The sequence below is a fragment of the Dicentrarchus labrax genome, unplaced genomic scaffold, assembly GCF_905237075.1.
Source record: "Dicentrarchus labrax unplaced genomic scaffold, dlabrax2021, whole genome shotgun sequence".
NCBI lineage: Eukaryota > Metazoa > Chordata > Actinopteri > Moronidae > Dicentrarchus > Dicentrarchus labrax.
Genome location: NW_026136708.1, coordinates 24,843,369 through 24,857,953, shown reverse-complemented (window position 1 = coordinate 24,857,953; position 14,585 = coordinate 24,843,369). Strand labels below are relative to the sequence as shown.

Sequence of the window (14,585 nt, the reverse complement as noted above, 5' to 3'; positions counted from 1 at the left end):
CAACTGCCAACATCATTTACAAGGGCGTTCTCAGTTCCATTCATTAATAGATTTGTAAGACGCCTCACTTGGTTATCTATGTTGGGTAAATTCATTATTAGAGCAGCTCATATTCCAGGCTTGGATAACAATTGCTGATTTTGTCCCGTTTGAATCGCAGAATTTCGCCAGCTGTGCCCGGAGGCAGCGCCATCCAGCCTGACTTGCCCCCCATTTTCTCAAACCGTGTTAGAGTAAACACAACCATGCAATATACAGGCTATCTACTGCTCAGTATATGCATCTGGCTTAGCTAATCTACATTAAAATAACTCATTCAATCGCATAAATGCAGCATCCGTAGCTCCTGTCTCGACGCTAAGGCTATGGGTAAATGCTCATTATCTGCTTACGAACGATACCTCCTGCCTGAGGCCAAGCAAATCTTGATGCTCAAAAGCAATGAGTGCCTTGTAATTTCCGGCTTAAATTCATTAATGTATAGCATATTTCTGGGGATATCTCTAGTATACTTAGCCTTGTACTTCAACTAGTGTCTGCTTAGACGTATTGGTTTATAGTCCTGCTGGCTCCTCTTACTGGCACTTCCATGTAGCTCATGGAAGGGAGGTTGCCTGGTGTGGTTCTTTGGGGGTCTCTGCTGCCGCTCTCCTTGTCTTAAACCTTTCCATGTATGCACATGGAAGGTTTCCACGCAGGCACGTGGAAGGACAAGGAGGTCCCATACAGAGCCACACCACCAAATATAACCCTCTGTTCGGGAAATATGTTTTTGCTGGTTTAATTTAAATACACTCTAGCATAACTTCGAGGGATCTCTTTATTAATCCTCAGCCAAGTTACTTAACTAGTATCTGCATAAATTATTGGCTTTATTACTGTTATTTATTTCTTACAAAAATTTGCGCTGCTGGCCCTCTTACCGGCACTTCCATGTAGCTCATGGAAGGGAGGTTGCCTGGTATGGTTCTTTGGGGGTCTCTGCTGCCGCTCTCCTTGTCTTAAACTTTTCCATGTATGCACATGGAAGGGCAGGGAGGTGTGCTCTCCTGCCTTAAGGTTTTCCACGCAGGCACGCGGAAGGACAAGGAGGTCCCAGAACAGAGCCATACCGCCAAATGTAATTCTGCTTGGAATATAAGATTTGACGAAAGTGGTCCTGACTGAAATTGAGCATAGCGTTAGTTCAGGCAGGGCACGAAGTCAGGCTTAGCTTCAGTTACAGCTATATCATACGATCACAGCTAGTCATAAACATACATCAGCTGATTCCTCTAAGCTTCCCATTGGATACCATGCACAGTCAGCTGACAGCTCACCTGATTTCCCAAGCATCCAATTGGCTAACATCTACATGGCGCCTTATTTAAGCTGTGTTAGCCTGCCTGCCTATCTCTGCTGCTCCTCTACAAGCCTTTTGCACCCACCTCCACCCCAGCTCCTCCTTTTATATTTCTAATTAATCAATGTCATTTTCTGATTGCCATTGATGCTTGCTCTGTTCTGTACCCTGGGGGTCTCTGCTGCCGCTCTCCTTGTCTTAAACTTTTCCATGTATGCACATGGAAGGGCAGGAGGTGTGCTCTCCCTGCCTTAAGGTTTTCCACGTAGGCACGCGGAAGGACAAGGAGGTCCCAGAACAGAGCCATACCGCCAAATGTAATTCTGCTTGGAATATAAGATTTTGACGAAAGTGGTCCTGACTGAACTGTAATAATCTCTCCTGTGCAGGTTCATTCTGTCTCAATGGCAGTTCAAGGCATCCTTATCCCACCGGACACAGCCGAGACGTGCTCTGGCTCTGTTACGGTGCTCGAAGCTAATCAAGGCCCTTCTAGACAATGCTCGAAATTCCGCCAGAAGCATCGCAACAAATTTAAAGATGTAGGTAAACAATATCGGTCAGACAGCGCAGTCTGAAGACGCTCTGCTTCTGAAACGCTGTCGGTGGGATTTGAACACAGACACAACGTCGTATAGCAATACCCGCTTGGATTTAGGCATTAGGCCACAAGGTAAAGCCAAATCCCACTCCCATAAATGGAGCACTGAATCATTTTTACTTCATTAAAAGATCTCTTAGTTTTGGTCATCCTGCAGCTTTTTTAATTCACATTCATATACATTCATGGATCACAACATAAAAGTGCAGGAGTTTTTGTTCAGAAGGGTGTTAAACTTAAACACCTTATGGCCTAACTTTTTTACAATGTTTGATTTTAGTTTTACATCTTTGTAAGGTGTTTTTAGACACATTCTCATAGTACTCAGTCAAGCATGATGTCAGCTGGAAATCGGTAAAAACGAATTGCACGAATCTTTCATACAAGATTTACAGTAATCTCTCCTTAATTCAAGTCAAAACCTATGTAAAGCAAGGGAGTTAATAGTATATTTTTTAATATAAAATGTAGAGCCTGGAACCACTTTAAAAACCTCCTGCATGCCCATGATTTACATACACAGGTGTTTTCACTTTGAAACACATGTGCCTCCACCTGAGCAGAGGTCTAATCACACTCAGTTTGGTGACGGGACAACTTTATTACTGTCATTGATACTTCAGTAGTGGGTCTAATCAGAATAAATGGAAACACCTGTGAGAGTGCGAAGGGCTTTTGGGCTGTTAGGAGGCAAACAAAGCTCCATTAAGTGAATAAATTGTGAAATTGAGTGTTATTTGAGGTAATCAGTCAGGGGTCATTTAATGGACATTAATAATTCTGCTCTACAAGCATCAGAAAATTCCTTAATTACCAGAACCAATTTATATTTAGTATTTTTAGTCGGTCAGTCTGCCACTTTGGTCCAGACTGGAATATCTCAACAACTATTTAATGGATTGCCATGAAAGTTAGAACAAATATCCATGCCTCCCTCTGGATAAATTGTAATAAGTTTGGCGATCCTCTGACTTTTCATCGCGCCAACATCAGGTCAAAATATTAATTTGTCCAATACTGTAGTTTAAAATAACTGCAAAATTAGGCCTCAGCTGTGCTTTGTGTTTAGTGCTATCTAGCAAATGTTCGAATGCTAAAATGATAAAGTAAGATGGGGAACATTATACAGCACCTGTTTAGCATCAGCATGTTAGCATGCCGACGCAAGCATTTAGCTTAAAGCAGCTGTCTAGCCTCACAGAGGAGCTAGCATGGCTATAGACTCTTGTTCTTGTTAACGAGTATTTACTGTGAATTGAATAGAAATATTAAGGACCCATATATATAAAAAGGTATAAAATACTGTGTTTTGGTTCATAGAGACAAGCCTAGAAAAGAGAGCAGCCATCTTGGACTGTGAGGTCGGGGTTGGTGAGGTTTTTCCAACTTTCCGAATCCAGTGAGCGTTCCAGATGAGATTTCCAACTGGGAACTCGGAAATTCGGACTTCCCAGTTGAAATGGAACGCCATTTCTAAAATCTGTACTTCCTCTACAAGTCATAACTCAAATCTGAACACACCGACAAGATCTTTAGATTCAGTGTGACCTTCATTTCCAGAGGTTGTCATTTTCTCTGATGTCCCTGCTAATAAATCTGTTAAAAACCAGAGAGAGAAGACAGAACTTGCCCAAGAATTATGACGTTTTTAAGTTTTCGTCAGCATCAATGTAAGTCAGTGAGTTCAAAGGAAGTGCTAATAGCTAGTTCGGCATACTCTTAATGCTGCAAGTTGAAGACCCTAGCTAACTAACTGACTCCATGGAAACACTGTACTTCCTGTTTACATCCCCAAAGCCTTTGAATTATGGGCAAAAACATGCTTTTTTGGGGGACTGCAGTTCCCATAATTCAAGTACAGTGTCAGACTCTGAAAACCCCTCATAGATGAATTCCTTCCTTTAGTGACACAAAAGCTCACATTATAAGTAAACGGTCCACATGAGGTTGTTTTCATAAAGATCTCTGGCAATATATTAACACCTGAGCGACAGAGAAACTGCTAAATCTTTTCTTTTTAGTTGCAAAATTCAAAATATAGCTAAGTTTCTATTTATATTTGTTGTTTCCTACCTAATACCTCTAAAACTAAAACTTGGTGATAAAATATGGCACAATGCATAAAAGTAGCAGTAACTACAGTTCTGTATATACACACACAAATATGTATATGTGTCATATCAGTAATAATATGTAGTTTATAGTACTAAAAAGAGCTTGAGGTAGTTGTGGGAATGAGGTAATGGTATAAATATATAGTTAATAGTTTTATTTAATATATTTTAATGATACACTAAAATGTACTTGTTTGAAAACATAAATTAAATCAACAAAAGCCCTTTTAGACATTTGATGTCACTGACTTTAATCTCTTCTTTGTGTTTTGTATTTTGTTCAGTTTCGGTTTTTATGGCTTTTAGCTGATTTTATTCTCTTTTTGTTTAAAATGTGTTTTGTTTTACTTTAAAGCACTTTGTAACTGTGGTTCTAAAGGTACTATATGAAGAAAGTGTATTATTATTATTATTACAAGGATTCAATGTAATCTTATTGTCATTTACAACACAAGGTTGTATAATATAATCATAGTAAGATATTGTTCCCTTCAGGCTAAAATAATAATTATAATAATAAATAATAATTTAATTAATTTGTATGGTCTGAACTGATGAACTGTTGAGGAAGAACTTAACTCTAAAAAGTCTCACAGCCCGTGGGAAGAAGTTGTCTTTAAGTCAGGGTTATTATTATTATTATTATTATTATTATTCAGTATATGAACACAATATTTCAAGAAAAATAAGATGTTTAAGTTTTATATAAGTGACTCAAGCTCACTAAAGCTCAGTCAGTTCACTGTCTAACTGCTAATAATATCTTTGCATGTCATAGTCACAGTTTTTAATTAAAAACTGACCAATAATTCCTGTTTTTACCCTCTGATGAACACACTGATTCCTCTGCTGTTCCCAGCTCTACCAGTAGGTGTCATTCTTGCTCAGGGAAACATGAAAAAACCCATCCTGGTATGAACTTCTCCAAACAACAACTTTCCATGACACAAAGGTAACAACGGGAAACTTTTTATAGAGGCTTTCACATGGGCTGCGTAAGTTGAGGCTGTGTGAGAGTCGAGCCTCTCTGGCTGCCACTGTTAATGGGAGGCAGATGGACTTGGACCTCACGCTGCACGCTAATGAGGGAAATATGGAATCAGTGGAGGTTTCACACAAGCAGGCAGACTGGATACTGATTGTATATTTTGCTCTGTCGCTGTCAAATGGAGAGGAGGAGCTGATCCAGTTATTCTGCTCACAGTAATGCAGCTTGACATTTAGAGAGTGAGATATAAGGATTCATGTTGACTTTCAAATGCCACAAATAACATCTCAAGAAATGTTCCAGCAGATTAAAAGGTGATATTCTTACATTTTAAGCTCCCATTTTATAACAGATTTTTATGTATTTCAAAGAAAAAGGGCCTTCACATGGAGCCCTCCACAGTAATATGGAAACAAGCTGATGTTGTGTGTAAGCGGAGCTGCTTTTTACAGCTTCTGAATACGGATTTACCTGAACAGCATTCAAAGGCAGAGCTCCATAAAGCGGCCCCCGGAGAGGAGGAGGTCAAAGCTCAGAAACTTGTTACACAAGCCTGAAAGCTTCAGTGGGAGACACTGACAGAAGACAGTGTTTTCTCTTCCGGTAGAGACGCAGCCACACCTCAAACTACAATGTGTTCATTCAGAGGAAGGTCTTGGTCCTGCTTCTCATTCATTCATCCCACAATAGACTGTGGATAAAGATGGACAATGTCTCCACTTCCTCCACTGTACAAAGATGAAGCCAAAATATCCTGGATACAGCCGCCATCTTGCTCTGGTGACATCATGCAAAGTCTGACAGACCTATGTTATATATTGTGTTGAGTTGTGTACCAACTATGTGCAAATCCAGAGGAACCTGTAATCTTAATCAAGGTGACAAGGCATCATATCCCCTTTACCCCCTGTAGTTCCTGTAGCTTCTGTGGAAACACGGGATACGTCACAGAGTGAGGAAGGAAGTCGGCGAACATGACTAAACATAATGTGAATACAGTTTCTACTTTTTATTTAGTTTTTATTTAGTTTTTGTGCACAAAGAGAGTTTCAACGAGGGTCACATGATTTACTTGCAGAATATGTTTGTCTACAAACCTGACTGTAATTCAGTAATGGCTGAAGTTAAGTTACTGAGAAGTGGGGCAGATATTTCAGTACCTACATGTCCCTGGTGCTCAGGTGGTTCTTTAGGTACCCATGCATCGATCTGCTTGTTCAAACACATCATTACAGCTTTAGGAGGTTTTCTCTCATTTCCTTTAAGTTTGGTCTGACATATTTGATATCTTTGGAGACTTTGTGATCTCAACTACAAAGTTAAATAGAGTTTGAACAGCTCTTGCCTGCGAGATTCAGGCTTGGGGAGTGACAGATTACATATAACTGAGTCAGGATACAAAAAAGGTAACTAATCCATTTACAGTTACAGAAAAAAAGACCTAATCAGATTACAGTTATTATTAGCGGGATGCATGAGATGAGTTCTTCATGAGATCAGTTTTTCGGAAGCATTTTTGATGCTTAAAAAATCTTGGTTTCCATTTTATTTGCTTTTGTTCTGTTCTGTCTTATAGAATACACTTAAATCAATACTTTATTATATACATACTACTACTGTACATAATACAGTCTAAAAGTCTTCTCATCTTTATTGGCATATTTGGTTTTGAGGTAATCTGAAAGTAATGACTTTACGTTACTTTAATATCTTGGATTAGATTACTGACTACATTTTTTAACAGTTAATCAGTTATTTTATTGGATTACATTTTTAAAAGAAACCCTCCCAACACCGTTCAAATGACAATTACAAGACACCAACTCAGTGATTTAGCAGCGCAGTCCGACTAACACAACTCTGGCGTCTGTCTCCATAAGTGACCTTGTTTATAATTTCTTTAACAGACAGAACAAACCTGAGAGGCCAAGTTACCACTGATGATCAGTCCAGCTCACAGTTATGTGTTTGTAAGTGTTGGCTTCATGTTTAGGGGTAAACCTGCAACCCCAGACCCCAGAGTGGCTCTTTATTCTGAGTCTTGTGTTTCAGTTCTGACCTCCGGCAGCCAACAGAAACTCCAATCAGCGCTGCTCGACTGTCCAGTGGCAGCGGTTTGAATAAGACCTGGAACTGACCAACACTCTGACGATCCTCAGGATGTGATCGACACTTCAGTTTGTTTTCTTTGGTGGAAATCGGAGTGGAAAAGTTAGATTTTTTGTTTGGCTCTTTCAGCTTCTCACTGACCAATTAGAAGTGGACCAGGACTTATAAACCAAAGTTATATTTTATTTATTGGACAGAGTTTTGGTCATACATCACCCTGCCTTGTTGGGGTTTTTGGTTGTTTCATGAAGTCAAAACAAATTTGATTTCTGTTAGTTAAGCTCAGGATAATAAGCTCAATACTTTTGGTCTGCTTGGCTTTTTTAAGCATTGATGAGTAGCCCTGTAAGGGGCCATTATTTTGTACCCTATCCCACCTCTGGTACCTATAGGTTATATATATGAGATTTAAAACATTAATATAGCAGCAAACCATTATTATCTATGTAACGCTATAGCGGAGTCATGGTGTCCTGAGCAGAGAATATAATATATACAACTCATTTAAGTTTAATGTTGAAGGTTATATATGATATTGGAAATACTGATATACCATTAACCTCTCTGTGGTTTGTTTCCATAGCCGGTCTGCTCCCACTGAAACTGCTGTTTTTATCATCTACGTAGGTGAATTAAGGATTTATTTCCATCAAACCAGAGTTTTTGATTGTTGGAAACACTAACAAAGAGGGTTTTGCTGTGTTTTATTTCTGTCCCATTGTTTTGGTCTGAGATGCTGGTCCTCTAGGGCAACATCCAGTGTCACGTGAGTTTCGTATACATAACCTGCAATGCTCAATGACAGCGCTTTGTTGGATAAATGTTGATAACCTATAAAACAGAATTTCTCAGTGATCATTCAAGACGTTTCATATGAGCTGGTGGTATGCAAACCATTTCTGTCTAATTAAGTACCAGATAAATCAGTATATGTAAACTCAAATGCAGCAAACATTAGCCAGATATTAAAAGGAATGTTTTAGTGTATAAGGGCTGTGGCAATATTGCTGAGGTTATTTGTGCCAGGGAAACCTCCGCTGGTGCTTAGAAACTCCACTTGGTGCCTTTATCAGATCAGAATCCGCACTTGTGGCAGGTTTTGTTCACTCATTTCTGCATTCTAGAAACAATAACTCATTCATAAAACCTGAGAATGAATTGCTATTGAAAGCTTCAGAGGTAAAAACTATTAAATGCTGCAGTGCTTTATGAAATCAATTGAATTTCAGATTGCTTCCCACAGTGGTGTCTGGAATCAGAGGTGACAGAAACAAACCACAAAAGTTATCTGCCGACAGTTTGTGGTCTCTATCTGTTCTTCCTGCTGTAATACAACATATAAAGTCATGGCAGTAACTCCCATTAAAGGAAGACAAGGATTTATTGGTTGTTCTGGCAACTATCCAGTAACTAAAGAACCAATTATCAATCCTGCATGTAAACCACTTTGTATTTCAGACTTGTTGTTCGAGTCAAAGTAAAAAACTTGGCTGACCCTGCCACTCATTGCATCGCTGTAGAGCCTGGAACCACAACAAAGGATCTTATTACTTTACTGCTTATGTCACAGCGATCTAAAGTACACTGCAGTTGCTCTTTTCATTGAGATTGCACGTTTATGATTTAGAGGCGACTCTCGTACGTGCAGAGAGCACAGAGGTTCTTTTCTTTCATGTTTCCTGAGAACAAATGAATCTGACATATGGCAGCATGATGTAACATATCTGTAAATGGAGAAGACATAAAGTTCAGTTCAGAATTTATTTTAAGATTCTTTTAATAACTTCTAAGACCCAATATGGCCCAGTCCCAAGAGTCGTAACTGAGAGACGTAACCCTAGATCCTCAAGCCTACCCTGGTTAGCTGTCCCTAGGTCAATGCTGGTGTCAAAGGGTGACCAGGGTTTTGCCATCAGGCCCCCAAAGGCTCTGGGATTCGCTGCCCGAGGCAATCAGGCTTGACTTGTACATTTTGGTATTTTATTTACCGTTATTCTCATATTTGAACTGCGTTTTGTATGGTTACTTATATTTTATCTCTGTCAAACACTTTGTAACCTTGTTTAGAAAAGTACTATACAAATAGGTATTATTATTATTATTATTCAAATTTGAGTGGTGGTTCAGTGTGCCTGTGCTCAGACATTTGGTCTGGTACACTCTGATGGTGGAGAGTCACTGATGATCTATGTAGTGAAGTTACTGGATAATACATAATAATAAATTGCATTAACACTGCAGGGTGAGGATTTTTGTCCAGGGCAGAATTCAAATCCTGTGTCAAAATCTTGTTTTAAAACATTTATTTTAGTTCCTACATGGTGTATATTCCTGTATACATCTGACTGACTGACTTTAGAGGTTTAGTACACTTTAAAAATTCCCTCCAAATAGAAATTCAAAATATGTATTGCAAAATAGCTAAAACGTGGTACAAAAAGTCATCAGCTTCACAAGGAACTATGCATTGTTTTGCACAGTTTGTACCCTACCTCAGAAATATAAAAAAAGATCCTTTAAGTTGCTAATTTGATAAAGAAAATATCAAAGTTTATTTTGTAGATTTTTTTCTCTAAAATCTTTTTCAGTCATATGTTTACAATCTCATTTTGTGAAAAATAAAATAGTGAGAAAATTGTACTGTGAATTGTATTGAATCATAAGTTGAGTGTATTGTTACATCCCTACATTCAGACACACATACTCACAATATCTTTTAAGGGCCAACATGGTCTAGTCCCCACATATATATATAAACACACACACGCACACAAGTGATTTGCTTGGAACAATAACATGTATCTTGTTATGTTTGTTCTGCAAAATTTACACATTAAAATCTTTAAAAAGTCATTTACTTGCTTCCTGTAACAGTCCCTCATTCTTTCATGTTTGCTGTCATTTAAGTTTCTGGCAGTTTATAAAAACAGCACAGTTCAAAGATAAAAGATAAGAACAACTCAATTCAGAATTAAAACAACCCAATTTGTAAAAGGCATAATAAAAAGTGATAAAATAATTCATTTGAGCTGAATGCCAGACTTCCTCTGGCTGATTGGAGGTTATTCAGATCACATGTTGCACAGACTGTGGGGACTGACTCCTGATCAGTGAGTGAGAGCAGCTTGGTGCGTTCCCCTCTTGGCCAATCAGAGTGTGACGACGTCCGTTCTTCAGGGCATAAGAGAGGAGAGGAACTGTGCACCTGGGGCATTCTGGTCCTTCCTCAACTCACTTTAGCAGAGACTGTCAGCTGGACTCTCCGGTGTTTGGGCCCTTTTCAGATTTCTTTGCTGTCTGTTTTTGTTTTCTGATTGAAAACGATTTTCAGTGTTCTGAAACTGAAACCTAGTTTGAGTGAATATTAAACGTAACCTTCATCAGGGCAGGTCTTAATGCAGATTGTGCAAGAGTTTTGCTTGCCAAAGATTACCTGTTGCACGCAGGTTTATTGGGGCCCGGACAGTGCAAGGACCCTATTGTATCTGGAATTATTCTTCCCAATTAATGGCATTTTTGAAGGACGCAACGTGCTCAAAATCATGACACGCAGCACAAAACTCAGTGGTGGTGTACATATATTCTATGGGTCCTGCACTTGGGCATTGCAAAATGGCTTGGCCACGCCTTCAAAATCAGCCCCCAAGACATGTACAACATTTTTCACATTTCTCATCTTCTTTGTGCACAAATCAGTTAAATACATTTGTTTATTTAAAAGTCTCTCCTGATTTATTTATATATATATATATATATATATATATATATATATATATAGAATATGAAAACTGACGGTAACTTTAGAAGTTGTTCACTCAGTTAGGAACCTTCCTGATCAAAATATACTATTCGACTGGACCCCCAGGTCTTGAGCTGAGGAGACTGTGGCTCAGGAGTCACTCGGGAACAGTGCCAGAGAGAAGAGAGATGGGAGAGGTACATGCACAGGGTTGAATAAGAGGGGGGGAAGGAGGGAATGACAGGAAAGTTGGTAGAGAGAGGATGACATGCAGCAAAGGGCCACAGGTTGGAATCGAACCCAGGCCGCTGCAGTTTGGGATTATAGGTTGAAGTCAACCTCATTTTGTGAAATGTATTCTGAGTTTCTGACTTGTGGCCAAAAACTAAAACGCATTTTCTTTCCATGTGTGCCGCATTCCATCACATTAACACTACTTCACTTTGAATCACCAAAGTTTCCATTGTTGTGTGGGGGACATTAAAGTGATAACATCTTCCAAAAGCAGCAATAAACCTCACACGGAAAGATCTTTCCTCTGGCTGGAGTCCCAACATGAGCCATCGCTGACTCGTCTGGACACTGCTCTGACCCCGGTGGGAAGCCCATATCTCATTGTGACGAGTCATGGAAAGTCTGTTGCGTCGTTGTCTCGCTGCTTACTAGCTCATTCATAACAAATCAGTGTGGGTTTAATGACTCAAAGGAGCCCAAAACACATTCTGTTCCAAGGAACCTTTTTCTATTTAGAGGGGTTAGGGTTAAAGGGTTAAAAGAAATATCCATAATACAGCTACAGAATTGTATAATGTTTCTAAAAATGTCTGGAAAACTCATCTCTGATGCAATTGAAAGGAAGTAATCCGCTCAAAATTGCTAATTTTACACCAACCTCCTGTAGTTATTGTATTTTCACTATTGTATCATTGTACAGTGCATATAATATCAAATATCCATAAAATATAATTTAGTCAAGGGTCGTCAGTTTACTCAATGATAGAAAAGGGGTCCCTTCAGGAAAAAGGTTGGGGCTACCACTGCTGTAGAGGTCCTCACTACTATCAGTCCAGTCCCGTTTAATGTTGAGCTGCACCCCCATGAGCTTATAGGCATTCACCTGCTCCCCCCTTGTGTCAACAGTTGTCAAGAGGTGACTCTTAAATGCATTGTTTTCCTCAGGATGGGGCATAATTGCTATGTAAATAAGAAAAAATGAAATAGAAGATCCCACCTAAACTTCAATTTTTCGTGCAACTTGACATTTTACCCTAAACATCAGCATTTGAGTTTAAACCATGCTGAATGTAAAGTCTCACTTGATAGGCTGTAATCTGTTTCTGGAACAAACCCTCCCAATCTGTTAGGGTTTAAAGCCTCTCCCAGTATGACACCACTAGCCGAGCTGCAGGGAACCCAGCGTCATGGATCTACAACGAGCGCAGGGGAGAATAATGGGTTGGAAAGGACAATGTTCACTGATTGCAGGTAATGGTGGCGTAAGCAGAAAGTATAGCAGTGATATATGAATGGGCTGTTTCCAGGTCTGTTTTTGACCGGCTGGGAAAGACTGCAGCGTCATGAAAGCATGTGTTAGTGTCACAGTGAACATGAAACCTACAGTATATACTGTGTTCTCTTTGTATTTTGTATTTAATTGAATTACTATATATATAAAATAAAAAATCTCACAAACTGTACATATTACTGTAGTATTAAACCCTGAGAACTGTAAATTACAGTCAACCTATTTAGTTGATGATTAAAATGCAGAATAATTAAGCCTGAGGGGCCATTGTCCTTCTATAAAGTTCCCGTATACAAAAACCCCAACAGATCCTACAATTCCAATATAAATCAACCCAAGACTTCATCAAAAGATTACCAGATGATGTACATACTGTAATTAAGAAAAATATACAAAATGTTTAATATGAAGTGACATTACACTGGTCTGTGTATAAGTCTTGCTATAGAGCCTCAAAACAAACATCCAATAACCTACATTTTATTAGATGAAAGATATAACCAAATAAAAATGTTTAAATAATTAATACAGTGCAGAATATATAAATTTTTATTATAAACATTTTAGTACAGTTCTTGGTGTTAAACTATCTGTTTACAGATGCAGTTAAATGAACTGTGCTTGTATAGCACCTTTTTCTAGTGTTCCGACCACTCAAAATGCGTTTACAATACATACCACATTCACATTCTTACAGTGATGACAAAGGCCATCACGAATCGGGAGCAATTTGGGGTTCAGTATCTTGCTTAAGGACACTTTGACATGCAGCGGGAAGAGACCGGGGATCGAACCATCAACCCTCTGATTAGTGGACAACCCGCTCTACCTCCCAGGAGGTGCAGGCGTAGTACCTTACCGGCATTGCTGTACACATGGTTTTAGAAATACTGAGGTCCAACAATTTGTACTAGCGGTACTCCATCAGAAGTAGTAACAGTACCAGTGAGTAATGGCCCATTTCAGGCACTGTCTGGTCGTTCTGCAACTTTTGTTGTAGTTCAAACATTTCAGTGTTTGCTGTGTTTCTTGTGATACATAGATCAATCACCTATTACAAAATGGGCCAAAGGAGGACAAAGACACTTGTGAATTAAAGAGGACCAAAGTGAGTTTGGCCACATTTGTGTTATTTTTGATCTGTCATTGTGGCAGATGTATTTTCTCAGGCTGGTGAATCACAGGACTCATCAGATGAACCTGGCTGACAGCAAATATGTATCAAAGAGAGAACATTAGTCAACATCACAGTAAATTATAGCTGCGTCTTAATCAACACAGACTTTCTTCTGGAGCAAATTCTCACACACATGCCAACTATTGAAAGATTTAATGATTAACACATGTTTGCAGTTTGCAAATTACAATTTTACAGTCCATCGCAAAAAAAAAAAAAAACTTGCTTTAACTCAAAATGCTGTTAATACATGAGGACCTGCAGGCAGCAGTGGTCTGTCTGAGCCTTTATGGAGCATTCTGAAGGGAAGGACCAGGCTCATAACTGAGTCATCAGTGTGAAGGAAGGACAGTTTATGATCCAGATAGCTGCTGGTAAAAAATGCAGCGTCGTGACTGTGCATTACTATTACTGGAAAGATGAAGTGTTTGTCAGCGTTTACCCAGACATTTGCACGTACAACAGTATCAAAAGGTTATTTTTGACATGCAAAGATTTGAGTTTTGTTTTAACTTTTAATCTGTGATATTCTTTACTTTTTCAGTATATTTCAAAATTGTCAGACTTTATTAGTCTTCAAGTCAGTTTGGAACATAGTACTGGATGTTATTCATGCTCTTTTATGTAGCGCTGTGAGTAACCTGATGACCGGTCAAAATTAAACTGTTTGTGTCTGTACTTTGCCAGAGACCTTTTTGAGGGTAGAAACTCCACCCTGTATTTATAGTTTCAACTACTAAAACAGATTGAGACATCTAATCTCTGTCTTATCTGTAGTTTTGAATGAGGACCTTCAGCATCTGGATCAAGTATCTTGTGAAAAATCACCCGTCAGATCTAGTAGTTACCGTAGACTGTATAATTAAACATTTCTGAAGCACCGTTGTGATGCTCAGTGTGGTCAGCCCTGGCCGGCTTCCAGCTAATCCAAAAATAGGCAAAGAAGTATATAACTGTATCATCTGCATACATTTGGCAACCTACTCTTAG

The 14,585-nt window shown here is 39.0% G+C and overlaps 1 long non-coding RNA gene across 1 annotated transcript; it reads left to right on the top strand.

The window, feature by feature from the left end:
* Nucleotides 1-329: 329 nt before the first annotated feature.
* Nucleotides 330-1,709, top strand: LOC127368437 (uncharacterized). Its single transcript, XR_007885820.1, has 3 exons — nucleotides 330-609; nucleotides 954-1,039; nucleotides 1,578-1,709. It is a non-coding gene; the product is annotated as an uncharacterized LOC127368437 (long non-coding RNA).
* The last annotated feature ends 12,876 nt before the right edge of the window (nucleotides 1,710-14,585 follow it).